The sequence below is a fragment of the Ambystoma mexicanum genome, chromosome 6q (genome assembly GCF_040938575.1).
Source record: "Ambystoma mexicanum isolate Mex_15411 chromosome 6q, UKY_AmexF1_1, whole genome shotgun sequence".
Lineage (NCBI taxonomy): Eukaryota > Metazoa > Chordata > Amphibia > Caudata > Ambystomatidae > Ambystoma > Ambystoma mexicanum.
This window is the reverse complement of record NC_090937.1, coordinates 353,094,025-353,107,821: the sequence shown is the minus strand read 5'-3', so window position 1 is coordinate 353,107,821 and position 13,797 is coordinate 353,094,025. Positions and strand designations below refer to the sequence as shown.

The 13,797-nt window shown below is 47.1% G+C and overlaps 1 long non-coding RNA gene across 3 annotated transcripts in view; it reads right to left on the bottom strand.

Annotated features, from left to right (window-relative positions):
- Positions 1 to 13,797, bottom strand: part of LOC138516031 (uncharacterized) — an 86,650-nt gene that overhangs the window by 23,516 nt on the left and 49,337 nt on the right. The window lies entirely within an intron of this gene.

Below are 13,797 nucleotides of genomic sequence, written 5' to 3'. Positions count from 1 at the left end.
GGAAGGTCTTGAGTTGCTTCCAGAACCGGAGGTGGTACTGCTCAAGTTTGCGAGAGGCAGAGGGCTGTTCCAGAGGTAGGCCCCAGCAGAGGAGATAGATCTGCCGACCAACTCTCTGCTTGGAGAAGCGTCTGACCGTCAGAGAGTTGGAGGTGGATGAGTGTAGAACTTGAGAAGGAAGATGTTTTGGAAGAGAAAGTTGGAGGGAGAGTGGTCCCAGTCCCCAGAAAGCCTTGTGGATGAGGCAGAGGGTCTTTGAAGCCACTGGGAGCCAGTGAAGAGCTTTCAGAGCTGGAGAGATATGATCCCTGGATTTGAGGCCAAGGACAAGTCACACAGACCTGCTCTGGATAAGTTGTAAAGGTTGAAGAGTAGAGGCAGGAAGATTTAGAAAGAGGCTGTTGCAATAGTCCATCCTAGAGAGGACCGGAGTTCTGGAGACAGTGAGCATCTGGGGGAAAGTGAGAAAAGGAAGAATACCTCTGAGGAGGTGCAGTTGATAGTTTGACTTCTTAGAGACATCAGAGATGTGAGGAGAGAAGGAGAGGGTGGAGTCGAAGATGACACCAAGGTTCTTAGCCTCACAGGAAGGAGCAGGACGATAGCCTAGCAGCCTTATTTAGCTATTAAGCAGTCAACATGATTTCTTTTTGAGACAACATGTTGAGTTTGGAGGCACTTAAATTTCTTAAAAAAATATTCTCATTGAATCTAAGAGGTGCCGGTAGCAGATGTAAACGCTTAATCTCTAAAGGAGAGGACGAGTTAGAAAAGAAGCAAATGAGTGGAATTAAGGCTTTGAATTAGTTAAATGGAAACAAAATGTTCTATTCTATAATAAAAGTATTCCATACATTGGTTTATCCTGCAAACAAGATAAACATCCATTACTATCCCATCGAGAAACCTCTGGTATACTCCTGAGGGTATGATGACCGGAGGAAACGAGAACATCTGCAGTAACCGCGCTTGGGCGGATGCAGGTGAACGATGCATGCTGCTGGACTGCGAAGGGTTAATGGCATACTGGTACGAATAGTGAGGTAACAGCAGTTTTTATTTTGTTTGGTTGGATGAGCATTACAATTGTGTAACACTGTTAACATGGATGTAACATTTTATTTAAAGGTTTGGCCTTGATCCCTGGTTAGCAGGCAGTGGGGCTTGGCTTCTCCTGCCTGACCGTACTGGGCTGGTTTAAGGAAGCTGAAGGGTTGGTAGCATGGAAAGGCAGCAATAGAAGTGAATTAGATGAACAGTGACATAGCCAATAGGTCGGACTTCTAATAGGCGCTTTTAAACATAATTTACTTGCTGTATAAGCGACTTATAAACGCACAATAAAATAAATAAATAGGCAGAAATGTTTGGTGATGTGGGAGATGGTGTCTGGGGTGTGTTGGTGCATGGTTGTAAGGATCATTGAGTTTGAGTTTGTGGTGTGGCTGGGTTAGTGTATGTGGGTGATGGATATGTGTGTGTTTGGGGGAGATGGATATGTGGCAGTGTGTGTATTTTTACGCATGTACAGATATTGCTTAGTTCATGAACGGTTTGTGTTGCTGTAGTGTGTTTGTTTGGATGAGTAAGTAGGTGGATACAAGAATGAGCTTGGGAGAAAAGTGGCAGGGCTGGATTTGTGTTTTTGTGTGCCTGGTGTGGGTGGATTCGTAGGCGGATGATGGGCACTGTTCATCACTTTTCCGGTTCAGAGGGAAATCTGACAGGTTTAAAAATTGATTCATTTAAGTCCTCCCCCTCTCCAGCTGAATGTAGAGTATCACAGAAATCACACATGTTCCGATGCTTTTTAACCCCTGTGTCAAGCCTCTCCTTGATGTGCAACCTCAGCAAGGAGTGGCATTCCACAATTATGCAGACAACACTCAAACTGGTACCCTGCAGACAACCTCAGTGGCATGCAACAGCATTTAGATCCTATTTAACTTTCGATGAAGGCTAGCTAGATTCAACCAGTGTGTGATGAATGTCCACTGCCCTGCAAGAGTACTGGGATAAGTAGTGGCTAAAATGCCTACTCAGCCCCACACTACCAATGAAGCAGCACTGATCCCAATCATAAAGGTAAAAGAGACACAACCCAACGGGTATACCTCCTTCATCTTTTGTGCTAATGTTTGCCGAGGGGATGCTATACTCCTCTTGAGGAGGGGTGTGACGTAATAACAGCAGCAACACAAACAACTTGGGTTAGGACAATGTCCTATCCAGTTTCTAGAAACATAGAAATGTTTAATTAAACAATATATATCAACTCAACCAACTAAAAACACTAGCAAAAACCCACCCATGTAAAGAGCGCAGAAAAGGCAGACTGGTGTAGCATGGCAGAATGGATACATAAGCAGGAGTGTGCAGGATAGAAACTGCATCAATGTCAACGTTCAAAAAGAAGTGTCTTTGCAGGAAAAGGCAGAAAAGTGACGCTTGCTATGGCACTCGACAACGTTGTGCTAGGCTTCTTTGCATTGAACCGATGTCTGTGTGCTTTCCGTGCCTGGCCATGGGTTGAGTCAAGGAGCAGCAGTGCCAGGTCCCACAATGGAGTGCTGTTTGGAAGCAGAAACGGCTTGTGGGTTAAAATGGACGGGGTAGTAGACAATGTCAGTGGCCTTGGGTATGGAGGAACAGAAACTGGCCTTCGTCAGTGAGAGGATCGGCTGGCTCAACACAATGTCGAGGCACTGCAGTAGCATTTGGCTGAAACTCGAAAAAGCTGGATTCCAGGTAGTGGCGTCGAGTTGGGGGACACTGGAATGTTTGGCGGACCTTATATACGTAGACGGCAGAGCTTCAGCATCAAGCAGACCAAAGAGATGCAAAGGTGTTCAAGCAGCGAGGACAAGGAGGACTCAAGCGGTTCCCTTGCAGCAGCTTAGACTGTGTCAAATATGCCCAAACCGGTGTCGCGAGGGCTCGCACATTAAAGGAGAGCCTTGGGTCACTTCCTTGGTTTCGCAGATACTGTGAGTCGCAATCCAGGAGCCCCAAGACAAGGCAAGTCTTCCTGTTGCATTCCTACTCCAGTGACCTTACCTGGTGTCTACAGGGGATCATCCATTGCCAGTGAGCAGGAGACTGGTTCCAGTGCAGTCAGCAGTTGAGGCCTTAGTCCGCAGCAGTTCACCCCCACTGGTTCCAGGGGATAATTAGGGAGCAGAATTTTCCTCTGCCCTGAACGCCTCGTCATCATCTCTATGGAAAAGTACTCTGGATCCCATCAGTGGTCCAAAGGTGTATTCTTCTTGGTGTCCGAGGATGAATCAAAGAAGGAGTGGGAGACTCCTTTCTTTTAAAGGCAACATGTCACAGGGGTTTGGACAAAAGCAAGCCTGCTGTAAGGGGTCCTATACCTGTTGCATTAACAAGTGAACCGTGCCTCCAGACAACATACCCAGAGTGCCTTTTTGGTGGGAAATGGAAGGGATAGGAAGGAAGAGAACACCAACAGAAAACCAAGATGGTGGGACCCCTTCTCCGATTCACCTTCCCTCTCTGGTTACTCGAACACCACCCCTCCAAAGCTTGCTGATTTCTAAGGCCCTTTGTTGTGCAACACTCTGGTTTGGGGCTAGTCTTTGTTATGTGAGTGTCCCTTTGAATCAGGGTTCTCAGGAGATCTCGTGGTGAGAGCTCCTCTGCACTGAGCTGAGGTTTTGCCCTTCTTCCCACTCTTGCTATATGGCACTTGGAGCAGTAGAGACAGCCAGGGTAGCCATAAAGAAACATTGGGCCTTATTACAACTCATTAAACCGGCAGGCTGCTGCCAGACTTGTGATTTTTTCCGGCGTCTGGATTCAAGGAAACACCAGGGATTAAGACCCTGGTGTTCCTGGAAGTCAGGCGCCGGAAAATTGTTAATCCCCATTCCCATAGGACTCAATGGGAATGGGGATCCCGGTAGCACCAGCATCGTCAATAACAGTGCTGGTTCTACCGTGAAAGTCTGCGGGTGGGTGACGTTCCGCCTGCCTAGTCAGACCTGGCGGGCGGGAGGTCATCTGCGTCGCAAACTTGTACTTTGCAGGTCCGGTAACAATGGTGCTGGTAGGCTTACCGGCACCGTTGTTACCGAACTGGCAGGGTCATAATGACACCCATTGTCTTTACATCACTGAGCTGGGCTCACATGGTTGATATTTGCATGATTCATGAATTGCAGTGGCTTTCATAATTGTGTGCCCTTATAAGTCACCATACCATAACCATATGTCTTATTCATAGAGATTCTCCTACCACCAGACTGATAAGGCAACAATCATTACATCTTAGTTCAGAGGTGCAGAAGTTAAAATGCTATCCTTGTCTGTAGGGACTAGGTGTCCCAGCAGCTGTCATGATGCACATGTGACATTTGAACCTGCCCTGTGCCACTGCAGGGGCTTCACATGCCAGGGGACTATTGCAGCAAAGGTACATGGATGCCCTATGCTTTGGGCATGGAGTCTTTATTAAAGAGAGATCCGATTAGCTGACCTCTCTTTCAGAAACAGAATTACACTCATCTTATTTAAAAAAGACAAGGTTTGCACACTCTTGCTATATGGCACCCTGCCACACAATGCAAAACAGAGTTTCTCCTCCTTGCATCACAACAATTACAAGAAATGACTAACAGCATATTCTCACGTGTGCCATTGTTGATATTCCAATGCCCACACAAGCTGGTGAAATATTTAGGGGTCATTTTTGAATCCTCCTTATTAATGTTAGCCCACATGAATGTCACTGCCAATTCTTCCAATTGTCACCTCATTATCCTGTGTCAGTTTTACCCCTCGTTTCTGAAGCCAACGGCACTACTATAGCTCATGCCATTATAAGTCTTCCTCCTGAATAGTGTAGTTCCCAGTTTTCTTTTTTTAATGGGGGCAATCAAAAGCATTGTGCATCATCTTCAGGTTCTCCAGAACTAGGCCACCAGAGTGGTGACAAAACCCCCCAGTTGGCAACATATCATGCCTCTTCTGAGGAAACTACACTGACTTTCGGTGAAGATGCATATCACCTTCAGGCTCTCATGTTGGTCCAGAAATATGATTCCCTTATCACACATCCTTGGTGATTAAAGTGGTATCATCCAGATATAGGCCTCCAATTTACGGTAAGCATTTGGTCCCTATTCCTTATTTCAAACAATCTGAAGCTAGGGGTAGCTCTTTCCAGGTCTAAGCAGCAAAGGTGAAGCATTCCCTTCTGGAAGATATCCGTGGAAATAAGAGCCTAGTGACATTGCAGTCCAACTTATTTTCCCTTATACCACATTGGGCCGCATTACGAGCATGATGGTCCAGAAACAAGGGTGCTGGTAGCAATGTACCCGCACCCTTTCCGGACCGCCATATTGAGACAATGCCGGTAGGGGCCATGGATGCCCCGGCAGGTCTGGCCCCTACCAGCATTGTCTTCACTGAAGCACCGGCATCGCTAGCAACGGTGCCAGTGCTTCAGTCTCACCTTTCCAATGGAGTCCAATGGGACTCCACGGGAATATATCCCAGTGGCACCGGGATATCAGGTGGCAGAAACGGTGTTAAGAGCTCAGCGGCAACCCGCCGGTAGCACCGGCCAGTTACCGCCGCCCTTGTAATGAGGCCCAACTACTGTCTTTTTTATCTTCTGAACCGAGATATCCAATAGGCCCTTAGCATTATACAAATCGAGCTGAAAATCTAGCATGGGCCTGGGAGCCAAACGATGAGCCAGGCATTGGACACAATTTGTGTAAATTAGGCAGTCTAATATATTGTAAATAGCAGAAATGACATAATAAAACAAGTTATATTCATCTTCACAATAGTATACCATATAAAAGGTTATATTATCTCGAAGCAAAATTGGGCTAGGTCTAGCAAGGCTGATTGTGTCACATTATTACCATTAAACACATGCCCGTCTCTGGGAAAACACGGTCTTCATGAACTCTGCCTCTCTCCTTGCAATAAAATTGCAAAAGCATCATAAAGTTCAAGTGCAGAGTTCCTCTACGTGCCATCTCTGGGCTGCACCGAGTTCAGGGATTTTGGTTACAACACAGGTTCGCAGGGACAGGCGCAATTTCCTTACAGTTATCTCCATTTCCTAAGCCTGTCTTTGGAAATGACTCCATTTCTCCCTTTGAAGCATCTTTGCAGATTTGCAATCCTGTTTGGCAAATCTGAGTATATTGCAATGCACTGTATACATGGGTGGGAGGAGGAGGGAGTAACGCCTTTCCTCAACTAGCCCAGATTGCACCCACTCATGTCTATGACATCACTCACTCACTCACAAATCCCAAGGTTCCCAGGTATGGGCATTTGGCTGTAGGAATATTTTGCAGGGCTACCGCAAGAAAAAGGTGACTGAAGAGTTATTTACTGAAAAATTAATTAAGAATCCTTAGAGGACACTCCGAAAGAGGGTAACTTGACGGCAGTGTGTAGCCCTGCCTTACTTTGGCCCGCAGTCTTGGCCGTTGCCATCAGGCGAGAGAAGGGCCACTGACGTATGTACCATGCCCTCCCCAGACCAGATGTGGAGGGTAAGCATGTTAAGCAATCTGTGCTACAAGGTAGCATTCAGGAGATGGGCTTCCACCTGAGTTGCTTTGATATTACCACCATTCTTAGTAATGAGACATGAGAAACTGTGAATAAACATGTTGCAACGTTATACATTCCCTATGACCCTCCCATGCATGCAGATCGCTGTTCAACCAGAGTTACTCTGCCCAGTCTGCATGACTCACTCCCAAAGGGGTCCAACAGAGTGAAAACCTAGAACAGGGACCCTTCCCCTTCATAACCCCTTATATGCCCACCCACACACATTGTGACAGGGTTGTCCAACTCCAGGCCTCGAAGGCCACAAACATGTTGGATTTTCAGGATACTGCTCATTAATATTCATGAGGAAGATTTGCCTGCAGTGATTCTAAGCATATGAATATTAATGAGGGTTATCCTGAAAACCCGTCAGGATTCTGGCCCTCGAATCTTGGAGTTGGACAACCCTGTGCGACAACATAGCTTTTGGGTGACCATTCCACTGATATCGCCATTTACCAGGCCACTCTCCACCTCATTCAGCTCCTCATGCACATATTAGTTTATCAACCATGTCCTCCTCAAACTATACATGTACTTGGCCATACGCGCACATGTTAGTTTATCAACCATAGCTTCACCAAACTATACATGTAGTTGGCCATACGCACATATAATTATTTCTCTCTATATGTACACACAGCCATCCCTAACTAACGGCAGCTGTAGACTGCTCTGTGCGTTCTTCGGTCCCAGTCTCATAGTGGCCCTATGATGACCCTGCTTGATGCATACAGCTCTTGGAGCACAGTACCATAATTTCCTTTTTTCTAGCTCCAGGGGTCGGCACACGCTACCTCCACATCTTCCCCGTGCTCTGCTGATGCTAGACGCACTTCTACTGGCTTGGGGGAGTGCAGTTCCACTCCACCCCTAGTAGCGGCATAGCCCACTCCATCACTGCTATGCACCGGGGTGGTGCTTCACATGAGCGGGCCCGCCCTCATATATCCTTACTGCCACAAACCTCGAGTCTCCTAATGGGCGATTCGACCGCACTCAGCTCATTGGGTGGACCACAAAGGGAGCTGCGGATGAAGCGCCAGGCCACCCAACGCGCTCCATCCAACACTAGTCTTCTGGGCCCGCTGCCATGAAACCCCCACGCCCTCCTCCTCATCCAGTCCAGGATGTACTGGCGATCTTCACCTGAGCTGCCCTGCTAATGCACTCCAGAAGACACTGCCCGAGACTTGGCTCCCTTTGAGATGCCCACACCCAAGTGGCCCGCGGCGGTCCGCTTTTGCTGAGAGCTGGTGTACATTCCACAGTTTCACGCCCTGTCAACATGGCCGCCTTCAATGATATTCTTTTCCAGTTTCCCTGTGCTCTGTTTTATCTACCTATGTCATGGGAGGGTAAAAACATATTTTAGAGTGGCTGGACTGCAATGAAAGGCTGCTTGTGATGGGCATACATGTGCCTGTGCAGAGCACAATCCAGGGGCATTGTTCCTTTAAGTTGTGCTGATATTAATTATGTATATTAAATGGGTTTTGATATTGCCCTTCGGAGATAAAGGTTTTTCAAACTGTTTTTCCCTCTGCGGGATTCGATTGTATGCTGTATTCTGAGATGACAGTGATTGCTGCACTCTAGTCTATATGAAGTGTGTCTCTCTCTCCCCAGAAGTAATGTTTAAAAATGAGGCGGTTACATACATAGTTTTCCATGCATTGCAGAAATATTGTCATTAGTGGCATCCCAAAACAGTGCACATGATCCCTGCATGTTCAGCTAAACGCGGTGGGGAGAAAAAGAAATCGCTCCTAAGCATACTAGTGACCTCTGTCCTGTGTGACCTTGCAAGACAAATTGACTCTCGAGGCACTGTGAGAACTAACTGCACATTCCATTCACTACCTTTACATCTCGTTTTTCAACAAATATCATTGTCCTCTGCAATGCTATCATGTTCTACTCACTCTCTTCCCTCTCATCTTAGTCGTCCATCCCTTATCTGTTCTCCCCCTTTGTCATGCCATCATCTTGCTTTCCTCTCCCTACCCCCTCCCCGCAATGCTCCTTTTCTTTCTAAATCATCTCCCCGTCTGCCCCTTTTTTGCCTCCTTTTGGCAAGAAGAATGCCCTTAGTGTCTGGCTCGGCTCTTGTTTGGCTCTTGATTTCCAGAGGGCCTAGCGAGGCGCCAGAGCCACACATTTGACTTCAGCCAGGTTCCTGCCATCATTGACTTGCACCTCTAGCAAATGCCATAAACAAACAGTATCATCCTGTTGGCTCCCCAGAGGTGGCAAGGAAGCGGCCTTGCTCATGGATACATGCATCAGGATTGTCCTTTTCTTGACAACAGAAGTTGTTATAGTGGTAATTGGTTTCCAGCTGTGGACTCTCATCAGAGAGTCCTCCAAGGGAGTTATCTGGCTCACGCTGGCAAAATGTGCAGTTTTAGAACAAAGGTCTAGTCCTGCAGTGTCCCTCCATCAGATCAAATTTACACTGGCTCAACTACACTGACTCCAAGCTAAGCATTAAATGGGGAGTTGGAAATTTGAAGTAAAGGACACCCTGTGCTCATCCAACCAATCCAATCAGCGATGCTCCCACCCCTAGCCAAAAAAGATGGGCTAAAGCATAGGGGGAGTATCAAGAATAAAGTGAGCAGTGGGTTCTCCCACTCCAGACCTCCCATCTCAATTAAGATCCCTCTAACTCAGTGGTAAGTGTAGTACCAGCTCTACAGATGCCTCCCCCAGATTGATAGCCTTCCTGCCAAAAAGATGCTGTGGGTACAGGGGACATGTACTACTGAAGGAACCTATGTCCCCACTAAGTCCATTTCAACCAGTCTCTCGTTACAAGTGACCCTAAATGGCTTTCTTAACAGGGAGCTGTCTCAACGATTCCGGCACCCTTCATGAAACATGTACTCATTGGCCCGCACCTCTCACGGGCCACAATGAGTAATTTCCTGCTGAGGTGACCTAGCAAGTAAAGCAGGGAGTCCACTTTATAAACCACAGGTCCAAAAGGGAAGATTCATAAATAGTTAATGTAAGAAAATGGAATCTGGTAGTACCCCGTTGATTACTGTATTTTGGGTTGCTTCCCATCGTTGAACAGAGAGTATAATCCAGAGTCCATTCTTGGCTATGGCGGCAGCGTGCCGGGATCAGGGAAGTCAAGAAATATTGCAGGGCAAATAAAGGAAAAGCCATTGAAGACACATGAGTGTGAGGAATTCAACCATCGGCAGGGTGGATGTGCGCTCGCCTGGCTATTTTTTATATCAAATTGAATGATGGTAGATCAGCCTCCGGAAAATGTGTGGGGCTAATCCGCACACATTTTCCAATTCTCACTGCACCACATACACATGGACCTGTGTACTCTGGGTGGACAAAGCCTACAGGCGCAATCCCCCTGTCATATTTGGTTGGGATATGACAGCCAGGATTACACCTGAACTCTCACAAGGGGACAGGCAAAACCCTCCTCCTGCCATGGGCATCCTAATTAACTATCAAAGGTTCCATGGATCCTCCCTATACTTTTATGTAAGCAATGCATATGGTGGCAGCAATTACATAATTAACATACTAATCGAGTATACTTCAAACAGCCCCACATAGTGCCTGGCTGCAGAGGATAACAAAAGAGACAGGAAACCCCAACAACCTTTGATATGCACTGTGTCAACCTGAAGCCCGCTCCTGCCCCTCAGTATCAAGGGTAGTGAAGTGTCATGTCTGGGACTGCATGTTTAAAGTAGTCATCCCCGGAGGGAGACCCCATTCAGACGGTACGAGCATGTGGATTGATGGAGACAGAAAGTCTATTCTAGCTGCTGCTTTAATCAGGAACCACAGAGAGCTCCATTAATTAGAAAGACCCTTTGATCCAGAACAGATGGGTGGGACTTAGTATTACATGTTTTCATCCCTTTACCTTTTCTGTTGCAAAGCACACTGGTTACAACCTCATGCATACAGGACATTGTTGCGGGGGACCCAGGATTGGTTCATTAAGGTAGGCTTAGCCTACACCAATTACTGCGGGGCCATTTGGCTATAAAAGAGGGATGAGCTCCTCTTTTGGGCAGATCATCTGAAGACTTCACAAGGAGGAGCAAGAAGAACTCAGCATTGGATCTTCTGCCAGTGATGGAAGGCCAAGACATCCAAGAGTGAAACAAGATCCCTCTCCTAAACATCTCACAGGGAACAGAGGAGATACTGAATCCAGAAGATCCTCCAGCAGCTCCAGAACTGGTACCCAGCCAGCACATAGCATTCCCTGCTAGGCTCTGCAGCAAGCTTCCTAGGTGGGAAGTGCCAGAGAGTATCTGAACCAAACTAAGGGTAAAGCATCTGCCTGCAACACTCTCCTCAGCTTTGGGCTGTCCGCCTTAAAGGACGACACAAGCCCAGTGGAGAAGCTAGGATGAGTGCATAGACAAGCATCTACCAACGTCTGCCTTAAAGGACATTTTGGAGCCAGTCAAGAGCTTTTGAGCTGCAACCGACTGCACCACTGACTGTTGTTACGCTGCAGTCACTCATGCCGTCCGAGACACCTCAACCAGTGCTTCAGACTCGCGGACCAGCACTGAGACAACAATTCCTGACCGAGCCACTGTGTAGGCCAGCCAGCAGCTGTCTCTCATCTTGAACTCTGTTGCAGAAGCTGCAAAGCGCCCTGAAACCAACTTGATGCTGTCGAGCACCCAGAACTTCTACATGCACAAGGTACACTGTGCACTGTGTGTGGAAACCAAGTATCCGTGAACTATTGCGATACATTATTTACCAACTACCCTCCTGTCAGTATCCAGAGTTAATCCCTTTTCATTCTTTGAAAATGTCGGTCCTCTGCATTCCTTTGCAGGGTGGGATGTATTTTGTAGGGTACTAGAACTGTCTGTTGTGATAATAATAAAGTAGATATTTGTGTACAACCTTGACTGGACAGTCCCTTTTATCATTGGGTAATAATTGTATTTTCGCTGTGTTGCAAATAACCAACGCTCCACGACCTTGCGGAGATAAGCCTGCAGTTCCGTCCACGTTACCAAAATTGGTCAAGGAGGTTTATAATTTGCTTGTGTTTCCAATTGATGGCTTAGAAACCGATATTTATCCCTGGACCACTGGTGTTCCGGAAGTTGATTCCTCACACAGAGGACGTCGACTGATTCTCTGTAATGTAAGAGAGATATCGATAAGAGTGAAGAGGTATTCAAATATGAAAGATGGAGGTGTGTAAATGTGAGAGGGAGGTATGTGAATGTAATAGAGAGGTGTGTGCTTGTGTCCGGAGACATTTGAATGCAATGGTGATGCAGGCATGTGTGAGAGAGGAAACGTGTCTGAATGCAAGATCATTATGTACGAGAGGGAGATGAGGATGGATGTGAGACATACGTCTGTAGATATGACAAGGACGCATGTGGGCCGGAGGGGGATTTCTGGCATGTAAACGAATAAATGATGTTCCAGACAGAGGGAGGTGTATGGATGTGAGAGGGAGGGGTGTTTCTTTAAGAAAGGTATGTGTAGGCAAGAGGGAGGCAAGTGTTTTTGAGGGTGTATATGTGAACAACTGTGTGTGTATGTAAAGAAAACATGTCTGTGAGGTTAGTGCGTGTATATGGGAGGGAGTTGTGCATGTGTATGATGTATAAGGTTGTGTCCCTGTGGGAGGTGTGTGCATGTGAGATGAAGAAGTGTGCATATATGGAGGTATACAAATGTAAGGAAGATGTGTGGATGTAAGCGCAGAGCGGGCAAGGCTCGCCCAAAATCTGCTAATGCCCACCCATCAGCGCTGTGTTTACAAATGTTAATGCCACTGCAGTGGGGCCAACTACATTGGCTTCAGGCCCCAATAGTTAGATAATCCTGGTTACCCCTCTGGTAAGCAGGAGGCTTTTGTCGTCGTCAGTAAGGGTGGGTGTGTATGTGAGCGATATCGGTATGCTTATGTTAGAAGCAGGTGTGTGCCCATGAGGAACATGTGTCCATCTAAGAAAGATGATTGTATATCCGGATTGGGGTGAGCACATGTGAAGGGAAGAGGTATAGGTCTGTGGGAGATGTCTACATCCGAGAGAGAGGTGTGTGATGTCCTGCACAGGAGCAGCGGGTGATGTTTGATAACAGCAGGAAGGGACCACACACACAGCTAAGACTTTACATTCTGCTCACTGGCTGCTGGGGAAATAAGTGCATTGTATAAAGACCGGTACTCTGGCAGATGGGGGACATGGGGAGAGAGGAGAAGAAGAAAGGGCTGGATCTCACCATTCTCAGGATTTTGGTGTAGACATATAAGGGGGTGGAGGTGGTAGCAGCATGGGATGAAATCAGAGATAGGATGACCTAACTAGGCAAGCCTTCACATATGCCACGTTGGAATGCAGAGCTTCCCAGTTAGCCATTTCCTTTATTCATTTCCAGCTATCCCCATATCTTCCCATGTGTCCCTTCTCACTTACCATCGGGGCATAGTCCCTACCTCCTGGTCAGAGTGTGTTGACATCACCTAAGCCCACCTAAGCACTAGACATGTCTTTTGCAAATGTCTGCCCCAGGATCTTTTTGTACCCAATTTCCACCCAACCAAATTTCAAATATTGTGCCACGCTGACAAAGAAGTGGTGGCCCTGTGTGGAGAACAGCCTATAACCTGTCACTCAAATTGCCCTCACTGCCGACGCTTGAGCCCCCACCCCCATTGGCACTCTATGTGCAAGGTTGCTGACACGCCACAATGCCCATTCAGTCAGAAAGCTATGAAGCAATGAACCGACCATAGAGCAAAGTCAACATACAATCGGAGGTCCTACATGCATTCCTTGGCATCCGATTGACAGCCGACTCCATATAGGACTGGTGTGCAATATGTGTTCAAGAGACACAAAGCCCTCTCTAGTCAAACCTAATGAGGGCCACTGAACCAGAGCGTTGGGCACAACTATCTTTTTGGCTACCAAAATTAGAAAGGGATCAAGATAAAAGGTTAATTTAGATCGATTGGTGGAAGTGTCCAGGGCGAGTGAGAGACATGTGTGGCCGAGGGAGGGGGATTCTGCTCTAGATCTGAGCTTCGGCAAGGGCTCAGCCAGAATGAATGACATCTTTTTTGAATGGTGTGGGGACGAGAGGGGCTCCCAGAGAGCACTACAAGGTTGCTTGATGTTCCCATATATGCTGGTGGAAGATTGATGA